Source organism: Canis lupus, chromosome 25 (genome assembly GCF_003254725.2).
Source record: "Canis lupus dingo isolate Sandy chromosome 25, ASM325472v2, whole genome shotgun sequence".
NCBI lineage: Eukaryota > Metazoa > Chordata > Mammalia > Carnivora > Canidae > Canis > Canis lupus.
The window spans coordinates 30,736,582-30,763,417 of record NC_064267.1 but is presented as its reverse complement, the minus strand read 5'-3'; the positions used below and the strand labels follow the sequence as shown (position 1 = coordinate 30,763,417).

At 41.6% G+C, this 26,836-nt stretch overlaps 1 protein-coding gene across 9 annotated transcripts in view; it reads right to left on the bottom strand.

The window, feature by feature from the left end:
• The window catches only part of ADRA1A (adrenoceptor alpha 1A), a 119,667-nt gene that overhangs the window by 87,836 nt on the left and 4,995 nt on the right, over positions 1 to 26,836 (bottom strand). The gene's annotated exons all lie outside the window — the stretch shown is intronic.

Sequence of the window (26,836 nt, the reverse complement as noted above, 5' to 3'; positions counted from 1 at the left end):
CTGGCCAACCAAAGTATTTTAAGTGCTAATACTACAAAAGTCCCTTTCTGCCTTTCTTTACCCCATATCCTTGAAAAGAAAGCACCCCCAGATCGTCCAGCCTTGGGGCTAATGACATTGGTCTTACACTGCATTACAGTGTTAGGAGGAACTTTTTTTTTTTTTTTTTTTTTTTTTATGAGAGACACAGACATAGGTGGAGGCAGCGACATAGGTGGAGGGAGAAGCAGCGACATAGGTGAGAGGGAGAAGCAGGCTCCCTGTGGGGAGTCTGATATGGGACTTGATCCCAGGACCTGAGCCCAGGATCACGCCCTGAGTTGAAAGCAGATGCTCCACCACTGAGCCACCCAGGTGCCCCATGGGAAACATTTTAAATGATCCATAGTTCTCAAAAACGATAGCAAATCTCAAACTGCAGCAATGTCACTAAAAACTCTAATTAAACTCTTCAGCATAGGAAATTATTTAGGCTACATGGCCATAACAGAGGTGGCATTCCTCACCTCCTAGCTGCTTTTCCAAAGTGCAGGTACAGTACATCATGTAAGAGCAAATGAGTATCCCCCCTGTGTGCCAAATTTGCAAATTAGAGTACGAAGATTTTGGAAAATTTCAAGCAAAATCACTGTTGATTATTCAGAAGGGGATGTTTTTCTCTGTGTTCTGCGGGACTGGCCAGCAGTGTGTTTGGGGTGGTTGATAGCAAAGCTAAGTGCTCAGGGTGTCTCTGGTTTCCTGCAGTTAAATGCAGTTCCAAAGAGCTTCAGGGATGCAAAGTACCGGCACAGGAAGGCAGCATGGTGCAGGGGAAAGGACTGGGTTTCAGAGTCAGAGGGTCCTGGCTTCAATCCCAGCCCGACACTCCCTAAATGGATAGTGGTCTTTGACTTCGGTGTGCCAACAGGATTGTGACTACTAAACAAAGGTATATATAAAATGGCTTAGCACATACATGCTGGAAAATTCTTGCCTTTGCAAATAGGAAAAAAAGCATACAGAGTTCACCTTCGTCTACCAGGCATCCGCCTCTAAAGGTTTTTGGGTTTTGATTTATTTTTCCTCTGCACTGACTCTATAGTATTAAAATAGCTTCAGGTGGGGTGCAGAATCCACATGAAAAAACACTGTTAAAAAGAGGAGTAAGAATCCCATTGAAGTCTACCCTAGCCATTGGGTACTCAACTGGATAGCCTGAGGGCTGACTCATGTCCACAATGGGGATGTTTGATAGGACAGGATATAAAAGCTTTGCTTTATGAAACAATTTTTTTGGGGTATTGACGCCCCCCTCAAGAAACTAACGTGTGGAAAAGATCTACCTATGGCTCAGTGTGCTCCCACCTTTGCTGGCTTTGATCCCTATCCTCACACAATACTTTAGGCAACTCAGAGGACAGGGAAGTAGAATCATCTTTAAGTCACTGGAAGCAATACAACATACAATTAGGACAATTCAATTTTTTTTTTTTTTGGCTTGAGTTGTCCCAGTTGGCTGTCTACACCGATCACAAGACTCCTGTTTCTCAGGACTGTGTAAAGTTAAGCCAAGTAACTGAGTACAAACCAGGACAGGCATTCAATCATACAGATGTTTCATGCCATATTTTCTTCTCTGGCACCAAAAGACCCTTGGAGACTTTCTTAAGTTTACAAGACCACATTTTAGTACTTTGGATAACTGAATTTTTTCCCTTTCTATTTAAATATTTAACAACAGGAACGCCTGGGTGGCTCAGCTGGTTAAGCATCTACCTTCGGCTCAGGTCATGATCTCAGGGTCCTGGGATGGAGCACAGTGTGGGGCTCCCTGCTCAGTGGAGAGTCTGCTTCTCTCCACTTCTCCCTACCACTTGTGCATGCTCCCTCTCTATTTTTCTTTCTCAAATGAATAAATAAATAAAATCTCTAAAAGAAAAAAAATTAACAACATTAAGTCCAGGCCAGACTTTGCCTGAATGTATATCTGAAGAAGGAAAGTTTGGACCAGCTTAAAGATCCAAGTCAATGATGCCATCCTTCTTCAGAGTGTCTGTGGCAGGGAGAAACCAAACCCTTGGTTCTGTTATTCACACAAAATTGATCAGGGTCTCTGCACTCTACATCCAGACCAGTTTCATCACTTCACATATAGAACTGGATTCTGAGTCTTTTTAACTTAATTCAACAAATGTTGCTACTGTGCTTAGGCCTTGAGGATTTGAAGGTGATTAAGACTGATTCAGGTTGCCTATCGAATATAATTCAGAGTCTTAGAGACGATCACCTAAGCGAATCCTGCCATTCTGCTGACAAAGATTTGAGGCCTGGAAAGAAGAGACCCTCCCAGAGTCACACAATAAGCGAGTGTGAACCCTCATACTTCGAAATCAGGATAAATCAAAAGTTTAAAATCATAGTTATAATGTAGGTGCCATTACTATCAAAGAAATGGTAGAAAATAAGACAGATGGGTGAAGATAAAAGGACTATGTGCCAGTGCCCTAATATGTAGCTTTTGGACAGAATTGTCAAACCACTGTTCCTAAATGCAATACACGGGCTGTCTGCACGCTGTCTGCACAAGGCCACCCACTCACACAAACTGCCTGTGGATCCTCCAATTTGTCCTTCGTTTCTGAAGGCAGAGTCAAGGGCACTATGACCCTTACTATGTTCTCAGCTCTATTCTGGGTAAGTCAGATATTGAGCCCTGTATAATAAAGACCAGGTGTTCACATTTGAGGTTTTGATAATCTAGGGAGATATCAGGACAGACCGGCATGCAGATGTATGCCATAAAGCCTATGTTATCATCATGGGATGTGCACGTTAATAACATTAGCAGGTTATGGTTCATGCTCCTCAAGTCACTCCTTTTAGGAAGCCTTTTTAATATCATGCTCCACACTCCACCCCAGACTGGAAAACCAACCTCTTCCAACCACGCCCATGTATTTATCATGACCCTGTATTGGGTTCAGTGATCTGCTGGTCTCCACCTTGAAGTCAAGGTCCACTTGTGTCTGCCACCCAGGAGGCTCTCAATAAATTTCTTGCATAAAGTAAATAAAAAAGATATTTTGAGATCCTAGTCCACTCTGGGGTGGCTTCCCAGAAGAGGAAAGCTGGGATTTATTTTAAGAAATGGAAATGGCTTGGTGGCAGGAGGCACATTTCTTTCTTCGTTCCCTACCCTACGCCTGGAACACAGGAGCAGCGCTTGAGGCGGGTGTAGTGAGAAGGGCATGGGGGAGAGGAGAGGCACACACTGTTCCCGAGATTCTCCCACAATTGGAGAGAAATTCTCAGGGGCAGGCTCACCCTGCCAAAGTCCAGGGTGACAATAGGAAAAGAAGTCCTGACCCTCGGCATGGCTTCACTTGGCCTGTCACATCGTATGTTTCGCCACACGAGAGACATCGTTGCAGTGACCTTGGGAAATCACTTCCATCTGGAAGCCTGGGTGAGTCATAGGAAGACACGATGCAATTTCTCCAGTTTGCATTTGGCCCGGACTATCAAATCTACATTCTGACCTTTACGAAACACTATTACCCAAGAACATTCTGATGGGATGCAACATTAGTAAATCAAAAGCCTGTGGTCCTAATTCCCTTCCAATGCACACAGTTAGACATAGTCACAGTTGGATGCAGCCTATGGTTTGCCTTTGGAAGGATGGTGGATTTTGGGAAGCTCTGGGCACTTGGTCAGGACAGAAGCAAAGTGCAAGGGTTTGGGAAGGTAGTGATCGGGTGAGAGAGGTGTTGCATGCAATATTTTTCTATCTGGTTTTTGTCCCAGGAGATCCATTTGATATCGACACCTGAACTTTGTAACATAGCCGGGTCCTGCTCCACTGGCTTCTCCACAAAAAGCATGATGCAAACCAGCTGGGGTTAAAAAGAGTTACCATGGAAACCCCAGACTTTAGTTTGAAAAGTAAAAGTGATATTTATGATGACCGCAGCTATGGTTTGTACCAATGCACTTCCTGGGAAGTTTCTTTTTATCCTGAACTTTAGCATTCCTTTTTTTCCCCCCTGTGGAATTTGGCAAAAGAAAAATTTTAAATCAGATTGGAAATATTACCTTCCCAGTTAAATAGCTAAAACAGGAGGTCTTGATTTATTCAAACCATATTTGTTGAAGACAAATTTAACTCTAAATGGAGAAACTGCTTAAAGGTCAAGTTTTGTCTTGGATACTTTGAAAGAGTTGCTAGGCATTTTGTCCCCCGTGAAGGCTGGGCTGACACCAAGAGGTGTTATTTGTTACTTCCCCATGATCATTTTCCACCTCTCGGGAATGAGGGGAGAATTACAGCTACAGAGAGCAAACACGTCCTTATGTGGGCATGCTCACAGTTGTGGCCAAGCCAGTCATGGCAGCAGGAACAGACTGGTCACGTTAGAGCACGGGCCTGAGATACAGAGAACATTAAGGACATGAGATTGGGCACCAGAGAGAGCCAGGTCGCCATTCCTACTCTGCCACTCATACTTGTTGCATGATCCCGGGCAAGTGACAACCAGCCTCTGCCACAATTTCCTCATCTCAGAAACAACAATCAGAGAGTACCTACCACTCCAGTTTGCAGGGATTGAATAAAACAACACGTGCAAAGCATTTAGTATCAGTACTTCATAAACTAAAATCCAAAATTAAATCCATCTCTAACCACAGTTTACCCTAATGGCAAGGAGGACAGATTATCTTGGGTCAGCGGGGTTGCCAATGCATATGTGCACTCATGTAAACATATTCACCTGTATACATCTATTTTTTTAAAGCAGTTCTTCAAATACAAGTGTAATTACTGATCTTTATAATTAAACAGTATTGAATTAATTGCCATATGTTCACAGTAGTATCATGACCCCTGCACAAGGAAAACAGAGCCTTGTCCTTAAAATCCTAAACAGATGACACAGACATGGACCAATACTAAATGCTGTGTATAGCTGTAACAGTCTTAGAGAAATCTAGAAGGCTGGGTTGTAACCCTATACACAAAGGCAAAGGCCTAATGCAGTAAGAAAAAAAAAATCAAAATCATACCAATCAAAAGAAAGAATCCAGTGGAAGGGTGGTAAGGAAGCTGTGAGAGCAAGAGCAAACAGACCAAGCTGACACATTCTCTGTCTTCAAGCAACTGTTCCATCTCAGGGTCACAGCAGCCATTAGCCTGCCCATGGTTCCCCTGATGGCCACCGCTGAGCCCCCCCCAATCAAGCCCCCTATCCTCGTGCCATCTTTCTCATTCTATCCCAAGGGCATTTGTTTCTCAGGGGTACCCTGTTCTAATCCTCTTAACCAGTCTTTGATGATTCTCCCTTCTTTTGTCCCCATCTTCTTCTTCTTGGAGGAAAAAACAATGATTGGCCATGAAGCCCTTCATGGTAATAGCTTGGTCTCCTTCCTCCCTCTCCCTTCTGCTGCCTACTCCACATTCTTCCCTTTACCCCTCCTTACAAGCTCTCGTTCCCACCGCTGAAGTTGGTGGTGCTCCTATTTGACGATACCTCGGCCTACCCTCCATCAAGTTTCATAGGTCACCAATGACCTCAGATCCCTAAACACATTTTTTTTTCTTCTGGTTCTCTTTCTCCTTAACTTTTCTGCAGCATCCGACATTGGCACCACTCCCTCCTCACTGACATTTTCTCCCTTTCCATTGCCAGGATTTTATGCTATGCTGAGTCTTCCATTTTTCCGAAACCCCAGGCAATGTTTGTTTTTTCCCCTTCTGCCTATTTTCCCAACTTCATACATGTCCTAAAATTCAGCCCTAGGTCCTCCTCCTTGCTGGATGACCCACTGACTTAACGTCACCGGTTCCCCATTCCCCTCTCAAGAACTACCCCGTCACCAAAACGCGGATATTCACCACCGATCTCTGGATCAGTCCTGTGCAATTGGACAATACGAAATGATGGAAATAGTTCTATGCCTGCCCTGTCCAGGAGGGTAACCATTAATCATATGTAGCTAATGGGCACTTGAAATGTGGTTAGACTGAATGAGAAACTGAATTTATAATGGTGTCTTATTTCTATGAATTTAACTCACATTTCATTCAGTACATGTGGCTTGCAGTTCTAGATGCTTTCACTTAAGCACCATGATTTTGAGTGCAATATGGTCACAGCTAAAGGACTTCCAGAATATATTCTTCTTCCTAGGATCTCTGTTCACACTCCAAGCTCAAATGTGACAGGGGTGCCTGGGTGGTTCAGGCGGTTAAACATCTGACTCTTGGCTTCGGCCTAGGTCATGATCTAAGGGTCCTGAGATTGAGCCTCTAGTCAGGCTCTGGGTTCAGCGGGGAGTCTGCTTAGGAGTCTCCCTCTCTCTCTCCTCTGCCCCTCCCCCACCCAGGGCATGTTCTCTCTCTTAAAATAAATAAATAAATCTTAAAAAAAAAACCCTCTCAAATGCTGCCTTTTGTTTATCCCACTCCAACTCCTCATAAGCAGTCTCTGGTTCCCACTGACTCTACCTGGAAGTATCCCCATTCTCTGCATCACCCTGTATCAGCCCTATGTCTCATGGCCATACCCCATATAGGTCTTTATTCAAACCTACACAGTCAGCTGGGTCTCTTGCTTCAACACATCTTGCCATCACTGCTAATCTAATCTGACTCCAGCACTGTTCCACCATGTCACTTACCTGCCCTAAACCTCACATTCTCTTGCATCAAGGCCCAAATTCTTGTCTTCTTTTCAAAAATTCACCCAGGAGAATGTGGTGCCATCAAGCCTGGTCATGCCATCTTCTATGGTTCTCCCTTCATGCACATGCACACACACACATACAATCACCCTTTCCAGGCAGATCAACTCCCCAGCGTATGGATATACATGTTCCCTCCTGCCTTGAAGCTTGGCTTTTCTAATTCTACCTTTCAAGATCCAGTTGAAGACTCCCTCCCTACATTTTTCCATTTCTCTGGAAATCCAGAGATTTCCAAGCCCTGTTTGACATGACTTGCCTTTGAATTGCTAGAGCATTTATAATGTCATCTTGTTCTGATAACTATTGTTCCAGGACAGTCTTATCCTTTTTTCCACAATTAGACCTCAAGGCAGTGAGTCGTCTTCAGTAACCTCCAGAAGACATAGCTCAGGACTGGGCATGTGGTAGACGCTTAGTGCTTCATAAACACTTCTGGACGAGTCAGCAGGTTCAGAATAAGAACTGGACATGACATCAGGGAAATACAAATCAAAACCACAATGAGATACCACTTTACACTGGTGGGAATGGCTAAAATTAACAAGATAGGAAACAACAAATGTTGGCGAGGATGCGGAGGAAGGGGAACCCTCTTACACTGTTGGTGAGAATACAAGCTGGTACAGCTGCTCTGGAAAACAGTGTGGAGGTTCCTCAAGAAGTTAAAAATAGAGCTACCCTACGACTCAACAATTGCACTACTAGGTATTTACTTCAAAGATACAGATGTAGTGAAACAAAGGGGCACCTGCACCCCAATGTTCACAGCAGCAATGTCTAAAAATAGCCAAACTGTGGAAGGAGCCACAATGTCCTTCGACAGATGAATGGATAGAGAAGATGTGGTTTATATATGCAATGGAATATTAGCCGTCAGAAAGGATGAATACCCACTATTTACATTTACATGGATGGAACTGGAGGGTATTATGCTGAGTGGAATAAGTCCATTGGAGAAACACAACCATCATATGGTTAAACTCATATGTGGAATATAAGAAATAGTGCAAGGAACCAAAAGGGAAGGAGGGGAAAGTGAATGGGAAAAAACCAGAGAGGAAGACAGCCATAAGACACTCTTAAATCTGGGAAACAAACTGACTGGGTGATGGGCAATGAGGGGGGCACTGCGATGAGCACTGGGTGTTATGCTATATGTTGGCAAATTGAACTCAAATAAAAAAAAATTTAAAAAAGAAACAACAACAACAAAACAACCCCCCCCCAAAAAAAACAAACTGCGGGTTGCTGAAGGGGAAGTGGGTGGGGGGATGGGGTAACTGAGTGACAAGCACTGAGGAGGGGACATGATGTGATGAGCACTGGGTGTTATACTAAATGTTGGCAATTTCAATTTAAATTGAAAAAATCAATTTATTAAAAAAAAAAGAACTAGACATGAAACTACCCAAGAACACAGTGAACATTAAACTCACATCGTTAATTATTTACTCCCTGTTCTTCCCTCTATTTGTCCTCGCCTTTCCCAGGTTCAATTCTCTCCTATGCCTGCTTCTTCCCTTGTTCCAGGAAATCATATGAGCTAATCATGACAGGTCAGGGTACAGAGCGAAAGATTTCCTACTGTCTCCTGGAGATAGTGGCCATGGTTAATACTTCTTAGGCTACAGAATCAACGTGTTTCTATTGAGGAAGTTATGCTATAGACCATAGAGGTAAAGTCATGACAGATGTCTGTTATTTACTAGTTTACTGTCACTGGATAAATGATTTAACCTTTATGAGCCTCATTTCTTAGGCAGGTAAAACAAGGATGTGAATGCTTCATCGTAACTTTACAAGGGAACTACAAATTTAAACAACATAATACTTGAATAATGGCTAAGGATATAGGATTAGATGTACCAGACATAGAATGCATGTACCTCAAGGATGATCTAGACGTTTTCATGGTAGAGAATGATCTAGACGGGCAATAGTGAAACCAAAAGAACTCTGGAAAGTGCAAAATTCCAGGCTGTGTCAACTAATCTAAAGAAGAACCATCTAGAAATCACAAACAGTCCATGATGGCTGCACAGGGCTACATAGAGGTGAGAGGGAATCTGGGAGGGTCTGTTTCCTCTCAAGAATGATGAAGCTGAACAGAACCAGAAAGGGGAAAAAAGCAGTCCTCAAACAGAAGCCAGAGCAGACAGCGGCTACCCAATAGCAGGAGGAAAACACTCCTTAGTTTCCCACCCCCAGGAGCGAAGCAGGACCTTGAATTCTAGACAAGCCCTCTCTTTTCATTTCCTACTGCTAAGAAAAAGAGGCTCAGAGAAACCACTCCCACCTTTTCACTGCCCAGTATTGCTTTGTTATTCTCCCCCACAGAACCTAGGCTTTTAAAATTTTTAAATGAGAAGGAGTAGATACAATGCCTAACACATTGACTAACATAGGTCAGTTGTGCCATAAATGCTAGTCACATAAAAAACATGTGATTATTTATTTCTCCTCATGTTTTTCTAAACAAAAGCAAAATATCATGAGAGTTTTGAGCATCATGAGACAGATAATCTGTGTTGTCCTAAAGGACAACACAGAGGGATACAGGTCTACCATTCCTTTTCCAAAACCTTTGGAGTATGTGAGTTTTGGAATTCAGGATTTTTCAAATTTTATAAAGATAATACAGGCCATATATTGCATGCCATAGACCACCACCGGAAAAGCGTGCAGCAGCACTCTACAACCAAACACATAATCTTTCTGCACCTTAATGTATGAATATAAAATCTATAAAATATGCTCTATATTCTGAAATCCAGATTTTCATAAACCTCATAAAATCTACAGATTGACATGAGTGCAAATTGGGTTCTCTGCCAAATGTGTTCTGATCAGGTTAGGTTTCCGGCCCTAAATTAGTAAAGTAGAGCTTTTCATCATCAGAGTTTTTTAACATAGGAATTCCAAAGGAATTGTGTCCCTGTACTATTTTACCTACTTCAAAAAGAGGTGGTCTTTTTGAAAGAGTCCATTAAGCTTTAGGAAATGTAAAAAATAGTGGGTAGGAATTTCAAAACTTATTACAAAGCTACAGTATTCAAAACATTGTGGTACTGGCATTAGAGTAATAGACATGTAGACTATGGAAGACAAGAGGCCAGAAAGGAGTCAAATACTAATTATTAATTGAATTTTGACAAGGGTGCAAGGGAAGAATAGTCTCTTCAACAAGTAGTTCTTGGGCAGTTTGATTTCCACATGTATAAGAAGGAAGTTGGAACCTTATCTCATATCACAGATAAAAAGTAACTTAAAATGGGCCCAAAGCTTAACTATAAGAGCTAAAACTACAAATCTCTTAGAAGAAAGTAGAGTGATAAGTCTCTATGACCTTGGATGAGACAATGTTTTCTTAAATATGACAACAAAAACATAAGCCACAAAAGAAAAAGTGGATAGATTAGACTACATAAAAAGGAAAGACATTTGCACATCAAAGGACACTCTCGAGACAGTGAGAAAGACAAACCCACAGACAGAATGTGAGAAAACATTTGCAAAACATATATCTGATAAGGGTCTAGTATCTCAAATATATAAAGAACTCCTACAACTCAACAGCAAAAAGACAACTTAATTTAGAAATTGGCAAATGACTTGAACAGAAATCACTTTAAAGAATATATGCAAATGGCTGGCAGGTACATGAAAAGATGTTTAAGATCCTTAGTTGTGAAGGAAATGCAACGTAAAATCACGAGGAGATATAACTTTACATATACTGGGATGGTTATAATTAAAAGTAAAAGAAAATAAGTATTGGGGAGCATTGAGGAAACTGGAACCCTCATCTGTTGCTAGAAGGTATGTAAAATGGGCAGGAGCTGTGGAAAACAGCTTTTTGGTTCCACAATAAATTAAATATAGAAGTACCATATGAGGGTACCTGGGTGGCTCAGTGATTGAGCATCTAACTTTGGCTCAGGTCATGATCCCAGGGTCCTGGGATTGAGTCCCACCTTGAGTTCCCCCCAGGGAGTCTGCTTCTTCCTCTGCCTATGTCTCTGCCTTTCTCTTGGTGTCTCTCATGAATAAAATAAATAAAATCTTTTAAAAAAAGAAGTACTATACTACTATACCACCCAGAAATTCTACTCTTACATATGTACTAAGAATTGAAAACATATATTCAAACAAAAACTTTTACATGAATATTCATATCAGCACTATTCACAAAGGCCGAAAGGCAGAAACAACTCAAATGTCCATCAACTGAGGAAAGGATAAATAAAATATGGCATCCACACAATGAAATATTATTCAGTCATGAAAAGGAATGGAGTACTGGTTCATGCCACAACACGGATGGAGATAGAAACATGCTAGGGGAAAGAACCCCGACAAAAAGGCCACATATTACATATTTCCATTTATTTGTACTATTGAGATTAGACAAATCCAGACAAAGGAAAGCAGATTGACAGTTAGTAGTGGCCTCGATGGGGGAAATGAGGAGTGACTGCTAATAGGGATAGGGTTTCATTTGGAGGTAAAAATGTTTTGGAAGCAGATAGTGGTGATGGTTGCACATTATTGTCGATGTACAAATGTTACTGAATTTATACACTCAAAAATGATTAGAATGGTGAATTTTATGTTATGTGAATTTTACCCCCAAAATAGTGGGTAGACAATTAGGTGCTATTTAGGGAACTTACGGCATCTGGAAACCTTAGTTATTTTTGGAATGACTAGCCAGGATGTTGGAGACACACGAAAAAGAATCTGAGTAATAATTAAAATCGGTGTCGTGCTTTTCTAAAGATGTTGACAGATTTTAGGAATTCCTGCAATAGAAATGAGAGTTCATCAGTCTTGTCACTACTGTCATTTAGGACTGGATGCCACCATGTGGTGGGGCTGTCCTGGACACCGCAGTAGGTTTACCAGCATCCCTGGCCCCTACCTACTAGATGCCAACAGCATTTCCCAGCCCAACTGGGACACTATGACAACCGAAATTGCCTCCCTGTGGTGCCAGATTGTCCCTGGGGAGCAAAATCACCCCTGGTTGAGAACTACCATTACAACTTTCCGCAGGACAGTTTGTTTTTCTGGGATTTCGCCTTCTCCCAGAGTATCCTTTAAAAGACTCCACTTCTGAGATCGTCCTTTAGTTATTTCCTAACGACGCTGAAATCATTAAAAAAAAATACGGTTGTTGATTGCAAATAAGCTTCAAAAAACACCTCTCTCATTATATGGGATCAACAATGTGATCAACTTGTAAACAGCAGGTTTCTCACTGGCAAGGACATGCCCTGGCAATAAGCTAAATGTGGACAGCACATAAAAAGAAGGAAGAAAGAAAGTTAGTGCAACGTTCCCTTTTCAAACCCTTTTTGGGCAAAGACTACGGCTCTGCCAGCATTCCAGAATAATGACAGCCGATGTGCCCTTTATCAACTTTCCCTCTTTCTCCTTTGAAAATGTGGACCTAACTCCTTCCAGAACCTCATCTGATACCCTCTCACTGAGTCTGGAATCAGACATTGTTAGCATAGAGAGCAACCTGTGCTCTAGACAGCTCCCCCTCCAGTGGCTGCTGCCAGGGAGGCGAGGCTGAGTGTCCAGGACTCCAGGCCCCTGGCTGCTTTACCCAGTCCAGTGTCACTTTTAGCTCTTTAATATCTTGGGCTTCTGAGAAGCTGGAGTTTCATTTGATTTCATGTGAACAAGGAGTTCTGCAGTTGAGAAGCTTCGAAGCCACTGGCCTCACACAAGCCCATTTTTCTGCCTATGAGGAACCAAAACCCAGACTCTCACTTCATTCATGGCCAGACCACTCTCCTCTCTTTCAGGGAAGGCAGCCAAACAGCTCCTGTAAGATGTCACTCCACTTCCATTGTGCCTCAGTTTCTGCTCCTCTACCTGAGTACACAACTGCTACCTTACAGGCTTGTTCTGGGAATTAAATTGATGCAGTAAGTGGCAAATAAGCACCACTGCTATGGGCTGGATGTTTGTGTCTTCCTCCAAAGTCATATGCTGAAGTGTTAACTGTAATGTGGAAGTTTATGAGATGGGACCTTGGGGAAGTGATTTGGGATAGGTGAAGCCATGAGGATGGGGCCCCCATGATGGGATTAGTGCCCTTGTGAGGAGATGAAGGGACCAGAGCTTGTCCCCTCCCTGCCACGTGAGGACACAGTGAGACCCTGGCTGGCTATGAACCAGGAGAAGGGCCAAGCCCCCAACCATGCTGTACCCTGATCTTGAACTTCTCAGCTTCTAAAACCATAAGAAATAACTGTTTGTTGTTTAAGACAACTGTTGTTTAAGACAAGATATTACAGTATCCTGTAAACTGCTATGTAAACTACTTCATTTTATTTTCTAAGAAGAGACTTGTTAACGCTTCACTTGGATCCATCTAAACCTCATATGGTCAGAGCCACCAGAGAAGGCACAGCCACTACTGTGCAGCCCCAGAGTTATCTTCCTCTACCTTCCTTGTCTGGAACCACATGCTTCCATGGTGCCAAAGGAAATGGTCACATGTCAGGTTATTCTCATATCTGCTTCACATTTTGATATCAACATGAGAGGTACCTGAGCTGAGGGGGTGACGTCAAGACCAAGCTGAACTCCCTCATCTCTTAAGTTCCTAGTAAATTTAAAAGAATACACATAGATGATATTTTATAGCACTGCTGAAAGACATGAAGGAAGGGCAATACCTATGAGCCAGAACCTCTGAGAAATTTCTGGAAACTTCAGGTTGGTCAAAAGCAGCCTGAATGAAGGACTGATAAGTCCTCAGTTTATCTCAAGGGAAGGGGGTAAACGGAAGATGTCTCCCAGTTGCTGCACAGTGACGCCCCCCAGGGGCTTGAATAATGATTCTGGAGACACAGGCAGACTCAGGGGTAGCTTTTCAAAGACAAATCTCAACTATACTCAAGCATCTGAGACGAGAACAATGCTGAGATTCACACAGGGTGGGAAGTTTCTCACTTTTCCCAGGCAAGGTCGGCAGGGAAGTAAAGAGAGGCTCTCAGGGACATGGATCCCAGAAGGCCAGTCATGCCACCTGGAAGAGAGGCCACCACACCCCCTGTGCCAAGCAAACAAGACAAACAAACCACTGCATAAAACCAAAACCTATTCTTTCTATCACCTTCTTTGCTCCCTATGGATAGAAAGGTCTGTACCCTGGCAAACTTAAACTACGACAAAGACAATTCTTTTCCTTCCCCCTTAATCTGAGTCTGAAAGATTGGCACAGGAACCCACTCAGTTCCACCCAGGGCCCACTTCATATTTTACCAGGTCATCCTTAATGAGATTGAACAAAGAGAAGGATTACTGTTCACATGAAAAGATTCAGCTGTTCAGTAGACAAGATAGAAAATCTCTACGCTGTATTGAAATGAGACATAAGGAGCTACTAGGCTTAAAAATGAATATTGGTGGGACACCTGGGTGGCTCAGTGGTTGAGTATCTGCCCTTGGCTCAGATCGTGATCTCGGGGTCCTGGGATCGAGTCCTATATCAGGCTTCTTGCAGGGAGCCTGTTTCTCCCTCTGCCTATGTTTCTGCCTCTCTCTGTGTCTCTCATAAATAATTTTTAAAAAATGAATATAAGCAAGAATGACCAGAGAGCAACATGCCAATAAGATGGAATGGAGCAGAGAGAACATGGGGAAGACTTGCATACCAAGGCTAACTAGGTAAAATGGAACACAAATGTGAGAAACTTGAGTGGAAGCCAGAGGAAGACAGAAGATGACTAATATGACAGGGAAAAAGCAAAAGGAAAAGGAGGACGATACAGAAGATCCAAAATATAGCTAAAATGAATTTCAAGGGAAAGAGTGTAGCAGAGAAAGTGAGCACTGAAGAAGCTATCTGTAAATTCAGGACCAAAAAACACACAGTGGGTTCCAGGTAATAGCAGTGAACACTGTCCACAAAACAGAAATTTCCAGGAGACATTTTTTTTAATTTGGGAAAAAAATTCTATTGGCATCATGGCTAAAAAATTTATACATAATCAAAGAGAATACTCAACAAAAAACAAGTTGACCTCGAGTCATTTATATAGTTCTAAATACCAAGAAACAAGGGAGTAATGACAGCATTTGAAAGAAAAAGAATATATATCAATTCAAGTTCTATACTCAGGAGAAGTTGTTCATGTGTTTAGGCTCAGGCTTGTAAAAGCTTAGAAAATGTGTTTTGCTTTTGTCTTCACTGGTAAAATTTTATTTGGTGTATACTCTTCTTTAGTATAATAGTAGATATTTTAAACCTTGTGAGCCATGCAGTCTTTGCAGCAACTCCTTAAGTTAGCCACAGTAGCATGGAAGCAGGCATGGATGATTTGTAAGTAATGGGCATGGATGTGTTCTAATAAAACTTTATTTACGAAAACAGACCATAGTTTGCTGGCCCTTGTTCCACAGGGTAGACAAAGCAAAATCCTGACCTCATGAGTAAGTAAATCACAGTATATAATAAGAGGGCAATTAGTATTACTAAACTAAATTATAGAAAGACGCAAAAACAGGGTAGATAATATAATCATTTAATAGCAATAATCTAAATTTAAAATGCAAAATTTTATTAACCCACAGATGTGATTTTCAGGAAGAAAAGAAAATCCAAGTATGCTAAACTTCTTCCCTTACATAAGCAAAGGTGACTGATAGAAGTTGTGGTAAGAAAGAATTGAAGGTTAAAAAAACACTTTTCAAAAGCTCTAAACAAAACTAAACAAAACAAAAACCAAAAAAGAAAAAAGAAAAGCTCGAAGATAATTTCTCTTAGAAATAATAATAGGAGACAACCTTTCTAAAACATTACAGAATTAAAAGGCAAAGAAAATAAATGGTCCAATCTGCAAGAGACAGAAACAAAGAAAAGGAAGCAAGCATAAAGCCAGAAAGCATAAAGCAGGAGGACAAACATCAAGCCAAATATATCTGTTACAATTGCTGGAAATTAGTCAAATCCCTACTAAGAGACAAATACCCAGATCAGATGCATACAGTATAAAAAAAAATCTATGTGATGCAAGATACACAAGCTGGTACGTAAAAATTCAGGCCAAGGTACATTGGCAAACAAAACACATTAAAGATTACAGTATTGGGACACCTGGGTGGCTCAGTGGTTGAGCATCTGTCTTCAGCTCAGGGCGTGATCCCATAGTCCCGGGATCGAGTCCCACATCAGGCTTCCTGCATGGAGCCTGCTTCTCCCTCTGCCTGTGTCTCTGCTTGACTCTCTCTCTGTGTCTCTCATGAATAAACAAATAAAATCTTAAAAAAAGATTACAGTATTAATTTTTAAAATGTGCATATCAAGGAAAAATAAATAGAACAAAAAATCTATCTTTAATGAAGATACTGACTCAGTCTTTTAGGTATCAAGCAACTGCGTCAACATATATAAAGCAACTTTATTAAAAATAAAAGAATAATTGGAGAATTATTCTTCCTACGGTAGCTGTGGGAGGATTTAACCATACCTCTCTCAGTATTTGACAAAGAAAGTAGATGATGGATAAAGAAGAGTGAATTGGGAAGATCTTAAAAATGCCAGTATTAAAGTTTAGTTAACATATACCTATTAAATATGAATTCTATTAAATGTCTAATTACTGGTCATATATTGTCATAAAAGATACCCTCAATAAATTCCATAAGCTAGAAATTACTTAGTTTCATATTTTCTGACCACAATGTAGTAATACTTAAATTGATTTTTTAAAGTAGGGGATTTAAAACATCGATTATTTTCAAATTAACAAACAATAAGAACACCCCAATGAATCCTCTTCTGTCTACATAGGACAAAGGGAATATTAAAAGGGGAAAAACAAACCATAAGAGACTCCTAACTCTGGGAAACAAACAAAAGGTTGCAGAAGGAGAAGCAGGTGGAGGGATAGGGTAACTGCATGATGGTCATTAAAGAGGGCATGTGATGAAACGAGCACTGTGTGTCATACTGTATGTTGGCAACTTGAATTTAAATAAAAATTTAATTTTTTTTTAAAAGAGGAAAGACAGCAACTAAATGAGAGCACTGCTTAGCAAAATATAGGGCAAGGAGCTCAAGTTTGCTTGAAAGAAAATGTACAGCTTTGACTGTCTTGAATCTTAAATAAGAATCAAAATACCTGAAGCAGATATTCTGTGCAAGGTAATAAAAAAAAAGAGCAAAATATAATTAGAAAAAGTGAAAGAAAGAAACTTCTAAAGTTTAAATTATTGCACTGGAAAAACAGATTAATATGATCAATACATCCAGGACATTGATACATCCTGAATCAATACATCCAGGACATGTTTTTTCCTTGAAAAAACAAATAAGACAGGCAATCTCTCAGGATATCTCAGTGAAGACAAAAAGAAGAAAACATAAGCGCATGATGTGGGAAATGAGAAAGGTAGAATAGAAATTAAAAATTAAAGAATTTCCTGTAGAATTCTATGTGAAAATGTTAAGCCTCAATGAGAAGGGAAATGGAAAATAAGAAAACAAAGATTATCAAATCTGACAATCAGAATAGATCACTATCCATGGAAGAAATAGAAACTAGTCTCAGAATTGCATCCATAAAAGGAGCTGTGCCTAAACGTTTTATGGGCAAGTTCTTTCAAACCTTCAAAGAACACATAATTCTTAGGCTATTTAAACTGTTACAGATTGTAGAAAAAAATGAAAAGTGTCACAGTTAGCTTTATGATGTTAACATAAGCTTGATACCAAAATGTGACAAAAACAGCACAATAAAATAAAACAATACATTCACTTCACATAGAAATATCGATACAGTCCAGAAATAAGACATTTAGTATAATGCAGTAGAATAAAAAAGAAAAATGCCACTGATCAAGATAGAATTTAATCCAAGAATACATGGATAGGTTAATATTGTGAAATAAAATTTATCAGATCAGTGTCAAAGAAAAAAGTTGATAGTGATGGGTATCAAAAAAGAAGCATCTGAGAAAATTAAAAATTCAGTTTTGATAAGATGCTTCTATGAACTATAGAAAGATACTGCCTTGATACGATGAAGTGTGTTGATCTAAAACCAATAATGAGTGCCATATCTAATGCTGAAATACCAAAGCAGCATTTCCCAAATCCACTATCATAATAGTTTTTCAGGACATGTTTTTCTTTTTTTTTAAGATTTTATTTATTTATTCATGAGAGACATAGAGAGAGAGAGAGAGAGAGAGAGAGAGGCAGAGACACAGGCAGAGGGAGAAGCAGGCTCCATGCAGGGAGCTTGACGTGGGACTCGATCCCAGGTCTCCAGGATCCCACGCTGGTCCCAAGGCAGCGCTAAACTGCTGAGCCACCGGGGCTGCCCCAGGACATGTTAATAACTGTGATGAAAAGTAAAGTGTAAACAATAGTTCAAAAGTAGTTAGGGAAATGAATGGAGCAACATATCACATATCTCAACAGGAAAACTCGGCATGATAAAGATGTCTCTTTTCAAATTAATCTATAAATCCTAAAAATTTATGATTAACATGTGACAGGATTTAGGTATGGTGTGGGGTGAGCAGGGGACAGGGTTTTTCTGGAAAAATGAGTGTGCAAGGACGGACAAGATAATTTTGAGAAGGAATTTTCATCCAGGGTCCTTAAACCAGAAAATGCTAAAATGTATTATAAAACCACAGTAATTAAAATAATGTATAAAACTGTCAAATTACTATGATGTATATCTGAACTATATATAATATTTATTATATTAATGTACATAATATATTCTATTATTATACATTATTCTATCATACATACAAATACAATAAATATAGTTGTTATAAATATTATATATTACATAAATATTATATATAAATATTATATTATATGTCAACTATACTACGATAAAAAAGAACAAAAATTTTAAAATGAAAAAAATAGTGTGGCACCCAATCCTAGAGCGGAGAGACATAAATTATGGAACAGAAGTGGGAGTCCCAAGATTCTTTTTAACATAACAAAGGTAGTTTTCCAAGTAAGACAGGAAAAGATAGATTGATTGTTCACTAAATCTTTTAAGATAATCTGGCTAAAAAAAAGAATACCTGGCTAACCATTTCAAAATCGATACAGATTTCAAAATCACCTACCAAAATACAGATAGGTTACAAATGCTGCTCTAAAAGAACTGGGGAAAAAACAGGTTATCTGACTGGCATTGGGGAAGATCTTTCCAAGCATCCCTGGGAAGGTACAATTTGTAAAGAAATAGATTAAAATATGTGGCTACATAAAAATGTTAAATGCCCATATATTTGTAAAAACCACAAAACAATAAAATGCAAAAAATTCCAATGGGAAGCATAATTGCTAAATATGCACAGTAAATATAATATTGTTAAATACCCCTCATCTTTCTTTCCTTTTTAGTAAGCCTCTCTGTCTCTGCGATCCATGTGCCATTCCACTGAAGGTGGATGCCACCTTGGGAGGGAGGAGGACATGATTCAGGGGAGTGTCCCATTTAGCCAGAAAGAGGAAGGGAAAGTCTTCCCCGTCTACCCTCTATAGGTAGGGACTGTGGGGGGAAATGGGGGAGGAGGTAATGGAAAGAGGCACCTGGGTGTTTGTTCTGAGCTTCCCTCTTAACAAGGACCCCAAGGCATTTAAGATAAAGGTGGGAGTGAAGGCGATTTTTCCCACTCTCCATTCTGGGTATCTGGGAGATGGCACATGACATCTATCACACCCATGAAAGTTACAGCCAGCATGGCTGGGCAGAGAGTGAATCCAGCCAACCTGCCTGTGTGGTATGCGTGGTGTGTGTGGTGTGGTGTAGTGTGGTGTGGTAGGTGTCGTGTGTGTAGTGTGGTGTTGTATGATGTGTGTGGTGTGGGGTAGTCTGGTATGGTATTCTGTGTGGGGTGTGGTGTGGTGTGGTGTGGATGGAACCCATGGGGCTCTCCATGCCTTGAGATGGGATAAAACATTGCTGAGGATTTTAGCTCAGGAGCAAGAGGTGATCACTGGGGCTCTAAGGACAAAGTGTCTCCTTGACCAATGGCAAAAGAGCCGTTATCTCCCCTACCAGGAATGAATGGACTCACAGACATACCTTGAGGCTCTGAAGTCCCATTGGGTCATCAGGTGGGACGACGGGCCACAAGGAACAGCCTCAGACTCATCAGGGGACAAGAGCATGGGCTGGGGACTAATGTTGAGTCACTAGACTATCCCAACCTCCTCAATATGGGGCGCTAAAAGTCACACTCAGGGGTCAGCCAAGGGTCCCAATTTCCTATCCACATGCCCAAGAGATCATGTGAGCTCCTGGACCCGGTCAACAACTTTGCAGTAAATCTGAAAGGTTTGCGTTACTCTAAAGAGGCTAAATATATAGAGACGCAGCTTACATGATTGGATCAGGCTGAGCTTACCGGATTTGCCTAAAAGTGTGTGTGTGTGTGTGTGTGTGTGTGTGTGTGTGTATTTCCATGGAGTTCATGAAAAAGATCACATCGGTTTTTGGAAAATAAAGAAGCTACATTTTCTCAGCAATATCTGAATATAGCATGAGAAAAAAAACTGGCAACCCAGGATATACTATAAATAAGTGATTAATATCTTCAATGTATAAAATGAGCTTACAAATAGAAAAGAAATAAAAATAAAAGGGCTTATAAAAAGCGGTCAAAATGCACAGACAAGCAATTTCACATTACAAAAGTCGAAATGCAAATGACTAATAAGAATACGGGGGAAATTTTTCAAAGAGCAAAGAAATAATGCAATTTAAAAATGAGAAGCCACTAGGCAAGTGTCCAGTTGGCAAAACAAAAAGCGCTAAAATACAGTGAACTTGCGAGACAAGGAAGATCGGTCCTTCCATCCGAGCCTGAAACCATGAGACAACAAAACACAGCTATGCCTTCGTCCTTAAGTGTTGTCTCCTTCAAAGTAATGACTTGCCTGTCTGTAGCCTCATTTGAGAGTCGGCTATTGTTCAAAGCATTTTTGGAACTCATTCTAGATGTTTCCTGAGCCTGCAGCACATTCTTTTGAATATGACAGTAAATCTTCATTGACAGTTTTGTCTTGTGGAAAGAGCCAGAATTAATTTAAAGCCAAGTCTGGTTATACTATTTGTGATCAGAGAAAGGTTTTCTCATAACTCGGCTCTGGAGGCAATGACAAAGAGGCATTCCAGAACTATGTAGCAGTTCACGGAAATAAGTATTCGCAACCGCAGGTGAGAAGCATCATACTCAGCCGGACATCTCCCTCCTGTCCTGTGTAAAGATCTCCCACTGGCCTGTCTTGAGTCCTCTTTCCTCTAAGCCTCCGACAGTTTGAAATATAGGCTTGGTCATGTCACCCTTGTTCCTGATCAAAAACTCATAAGATGGCTCTATGAGCTAATTTGGTCTGGCTCCGCTCTCTCTGGCTTCATTTGTTACCAGTTATCTCACAGACTTTCACTTCTGGCCACACCAGCCATCTGGAAAATCTTCATGGACACCAAGCCAACCTTGTCAGAGTCCTTGCCCATTCTGTTCTCCCTCTCACCCTTTTAGCCACCGAACATCTCCCCATTCTGCACATCTTGGTTCGAAGGTCAAGCCCTCCTCTGCAGCAAGCCTTTTCTGCTCTCTCTGCTCAGGGACACTCTTATCCACAGTATATGTTTTCAAGGTACCACCCACATCCTCTTCATTATACAGAGTTTGGATTTTTTAAAAACATATTTTATTTATTTATTTGAGAGAGTGAGTGAGAGAGTGAGTGAGAGAGCACAAGCAGGGGGAGCAGCAGGCAGAGGGAGAAGCAGACTTCCGGCAGAGCAAGGGAGCCCGATGCGGGGCTCGATCCCAGAACCCGGGAACATGACCCGAGTTGAAGGAAGATGCTTAACTGACTGGGCCACCCCAGTTTGGATTTTTTTAATCAGACATTATCTGATTAATCTCTTTCTGTCCAAAGAGATTAGAAACCTGCAGGAAGGCAAGGACCCAGATTCTTTTTACTTAGTGTATTGCATAAAGCCCAGCATATCAGAAGTTCTCAATAAATAACTAGTAGATGAAAGAGAAATATTATTTGATATGCTTGTGAGGTAGACGTGCTGCAAGGTGGTCAGAGTAATCCTCTCACCCACTGTGCACCTGCCACTTGCCCATCAGGACGTGAATCTATGTCCTTCCCCTTGCACCTATGTGGATCTTGTGACTTGCGTTCACTGCAGAATGAGACAGCAGTGACACTGGGCCAGTCAGGTCTGGGCCTAGCTCTTCAAAGGCCCGGCAGGGTCTGCCCTGGCTTTCATGGAGAACACTGCCATGCTGAGGGAAAGCTGGCCTAGGGGCATCTGGGTGGCTCAGTCAGTTAAGTGTCTGACTCTTGGTTTTGGTTCAGGTCATACGACGATCTCAGGGTCGTGGGATCAAGCACCGCGTCGGACTCTGCACTCTGCAGGGAGTCTGCTGGAGATTTTGTCTCCCTTTCTGTCTCCCTTGATCCCTCTCCTCACTCATGCTCATGCTCTCACTCTATCTTATTCTTTCTAAAATAAGTAAATAAATCTTAAAAAAAAAAAAAAAAAGCTGGTCTACACCACTGGAAGAAGAGAAGCCACAAATTCTGCGAGCCAGCCCCAATGATCAGATGTGCTGGGTCTTGACTCATCCCTGACCTACAGAGTTACGAGGTATAAAATGATTGTTTCTTCAGGCCACTATATTTTGGGATGGTTTGCAGTACAGAGTAATTGAGAAACTGGCCTCCTATCTTAAAATCATAATGGCTCTTAGATTCTCTTCACATCATTATCTCTAAAGAGGTCAACCTTCTCCATTTAGAATCGGAGGCCTGATCCCTTTGTGCCTGTAGCAAATCAACCCAATGTCTGGTTGTCTTGGGCATCCATAAGAGTTAGGGTCGCTATATGTCATTTATACATCAGGCACTTGCTCTTCTTCCTTGCTGTGTCTCACACACCACCATTTGAAACTTCGCTGTGCATTCCACTGTGCAGCTTTTCAGCTGCATTAGGGTAGACATTTTTTTCCTTGTCTTTATTTCCAGCGAGTCTCTAGCTGCCTGGCACATAGTAGGTGTGCAACGAGATTTTGCTGAATACACGAACCATTCTTTGCCTCACTGCTTCTACCCTTGCCAGCTCTGCTTTCCCTCAAACATCCCATTTTAAAACACATTCTCCAACCTCACCACCGCACGGTCTGCTATTTATTTTAACATAAATATCAAATATTCTATGTCCACAGGAGCCACAGCTCAGCCCAATACTGCCTCCTTTGACTCAGCAATGTCTAAGTCCAATAATAATGCCTGTTTTGTATTTAAATCAGAGAACTAGATTTCAGACACACAATTGTGCGTGCAGTAGACATTCCCCTTCATCCCTTTCTTTCTGAAGCTGTTTCTCAGATCTCCCGGGGCACCTACCCCTCATAGCAACATCCTTGTGTCACCTATGTCAGTAATGGTCTGTAAGACCCACATGCGTGGATAAAATTCACATTTATGGCCATTTACTCTCTGCTAGGCATTGTGCTAGGCAGTTGACCTGTATAACATGTCCTATTTTATGAAAAAGAAAGCCTAGCTTTCAATCTCAGGCCACCACTCTTTGAACCCAGCACAACAATGACTCTGGAACTGGCAGGAATGAAATAAGTAAAGATGACGTCCACAGTGTTAGGTGCTGGAGTTTCCCCCCAAGACACATTTTTCACACTTCCTCCTTTCACACGCTGAAGCAAACACCTTTGTACCCTTCCTCTTCATCTCCATGATCAAAACCTGGCTTTTAAAAACATTTACTCTGGGGCGCGCTTGGGTGGCTCAGTGGTTGAGTAACTGCCTTTGGCTCAGGTCGTGATCCTGGGGTCCTGGGATCGAGTCCCGCATCAGGCTCCCTGCAGTTATGAGGTATAAAATTGCTTCTCCCTCTGCTTATGTCTCTGCCTCTCTCTCTCTGTGTCTCTCATGAATAAATAAAATATTTAAAAAGAAGAAAAACAGTTCACTCTGAGGTATAAATGAGATAAGATCCTCAAACATGACACCACATCCCCTTACAAGGGGTTCTGAATTTCAACCAAACATTGAAGATGCAAAAAGAAAACAAGACCAGCAACACTAAGACTTGAGAGTGAGCAAGTCAGATTTCCACCAGCAATCACACTTCAGTCCAACAATCAGCCTGGCCCTGATGGCAGGAGCTAGGAAGGAGGGAAGTTTGGAGGCTGTGAGGAGCCCTCTCATCTGGCTATCCTGGGCCGGTTCGCACACATGTGGGCACTTTGCTTCTCAGCTTTGTATACCACACACATCCCTGCCTGCCTTAGTTTCTAATCCGGCTGTTCTTTGACAGTCTTGCTCAGATTGATAATCTCTTCTTCCCAAGACAGTACTTGTCATACTTGAAAGCTTGTGTCCATTGTGTATAACATAATTATTAATGGTATATTTATATGCCATTTATTCTTCTATTCCCATTTGGCATGAAAGATGTACTTAAGACAGTTACTAACAACAAACAATATCTCACTGACGGCCCAGCAGAAGTAGTGCAGGCTTCAAGTCCCTGCTCAGTCAACAGTGGTACTTCTAGAAGTTTCCATAGTGACCTCCAGACACAGTTAACTGTTATATTCCTTAGCGCCTCTAATACCACTTCATAGACTTGTCATAATTGTTCCTAATTTGTTTCCTTAATTCGATTGTGATGCCCTTGAGGGCAGGGAATGTGCTTTATTCATCTTTTTGTTCTAAATCAGTGCCTGGCACTTCTTATACAGTCAATAAATCCTAGAAGAAATCGGCTCTTGCTCATTTGGTGGCATCAAGAAACTGTGGACCACAGATCCTGCTAGGTTTAGGGACCTTTTGCCTACTGAGCAGCATGGTTGGACTGCCCACTTTAAGTTCTCAATATTCCTGCTGTTGCACCCCCATTGTTAGGATTTAAAGGAAGCCCAGTGATCTGGGTGTTCCTGTCTGACCACAACTTCCTGCCACCATAATATTTCACCTCAATGTTACTAATTCCCCAGGAGAGCAGATCCAAGAGATAGGCCATGGTTAGACCAGAGTTCCCCTTTGTCCACCATCTGACTCTTTATGACTCCTCGTCTGTTCTAGTTTATGTCCCTGCATAAATGCCTGTCTTTGCTGTGGTTCATAGGTATGGTCAATCATCAGCAACATTCCCCATAATCCTCAGCGTCTTCGCTATTAGAAAGTAACACAAAACCTTCCTGACTGGTCTTACTTTCAACTTATATCTATAAATCTCAAATCTGTCCTTAAGGACTTTCTAGGACTCTACTACCCTGGCTTCTCCCTCACTTCCCAACACTCCACTTGGGCTCTGAATCCCACCTCCTCCCTCACCTATACCATCAGCACCTCTATTCCTTTGTTCCATCAGAATATAAACATAATATCCTATCTCCTACCTTTGGAAACTCTCTCTAGATCCTTCGGTCTACACCCTATTTCCCTGTTCTATTGTCTACGAGAAGCTTCCCCAAGAGTTGTGTCTTCTCTTTTCACTGTTCTCACATCTTCATCTTTCATTTTAAGAAGCACACAGTCAGGCTTTTGTCTCCACCATGTCACTGAGGCTATTATCCCCAACGGACCTCCTCCTATCACCAAGGACCTCCACATGGCCAAGTAAAATGCTGATTCCCAGCCTTGGCTGAGCAGCTGCCTGTGACACAGCTGAATACTCCTGCCTTCTTTAAACATTTCCATTTGGCTTTGGGAACAATACAGCCTCCTGGTTTTCTTCCTACTTCCCTGGATGCTCCTTCTCAACTTCTTCTGCTGGTTGGTTCTCCTCCTCTTCCCAGCCCTCAAATACCAGAAGGCCCCAGGGCTCAGTCTTATCTCTCTTTTCTCTCCAAATGTCCTTCCTTGTAGATCTGTGCACTTCTGTGGGTTTAAATATGTTGAAGTGTCCACAGCTTACATGGTAGCTCCGCTGCCCCTCGCAACTCCAAACTCATGTATCTAACTGCCAGTTGGCATCTCTACTTAGATGGGTTTTGTTAAAAATGATTTTTAATTTTTATTTATTTGAGAGAAAGAGTGAAAGAGAGAGAAAGCACAGAGGGAGAAGAAGTAGACTCTCTATTGAACAGAGCCTGACGCAGGGATTGATCCCAGGACGCTAAGATCACAACCTGAGCCAAAGTCAGATGCTTAACCATTTGAGCCACCTAGGCACTCTTCCCCTTAGATGTTGAATAGATACTACTCAGAGTGGCTACACAAAATCAACACTTGTGCTTTCCACTCCTGCCAGCTACTTACATCACCATCATTCTCTAGTTTCCCTAGTTTCAGCCAAATGCATTACTGTTTACCCTGGTGCTTAGGCCCCAGATTGGAAGCTATCTTTAATTCCTCTCTTTTTTCTCATACCTTATGTCCAAACTTGTCAGCAACACCTTTGAAATAAGTGCTGAGCGTGATCACTTCTCACCACCCCCACCTGTTTCACCTGAGTGCTAGGCATCACGACCTTCCCACTCTTGGCTTCTCTGTCTGCCAACTGGTCTCGCTGCTTTCACAGTCATACACCCAAACAACCTACTCTCCACCCTGCAACCAGAGTGATCCTTTAAAAATATGAAACCAGGGGCACCTGGGTGGCTCATTGGTCAAGTGTCTGCCTTCAGCTCAGGGCATGATCCCAGGTCCTGGAACTGAGTCCCCAATCGGGCTCCCCGCAGGGAGCCTACTTCTCCCTCTGCCTATGTCTCTGCCTCTCTCTGTCTCTCATGAATAAATAAATAAAATCTTAAAATACATATATATAAAACCAGCCACTCCCTGATAAAACCTGTCTTATTGGATAGTTTTCCATCAGGATTGGAATAATATGCAAATTCTACTTGGACCAAAAAAGATCCACATTACTCTGACCGAGTCTGTCTCTGCTACCCTGGTTTGACCTTGTCTGCCCACGCGTTCATCTGTAGTTCAGCCACTGTGGCCTCTTTGCTCTGCCTTGACCAGGTCAGGCTCTTTCCCATCTCTGTATTTGCCGTTCTCTGCCCAAAAGACCCTCCCAGACTTGGCAAGCTTTGCTCCTCACTTCAGTTAGGC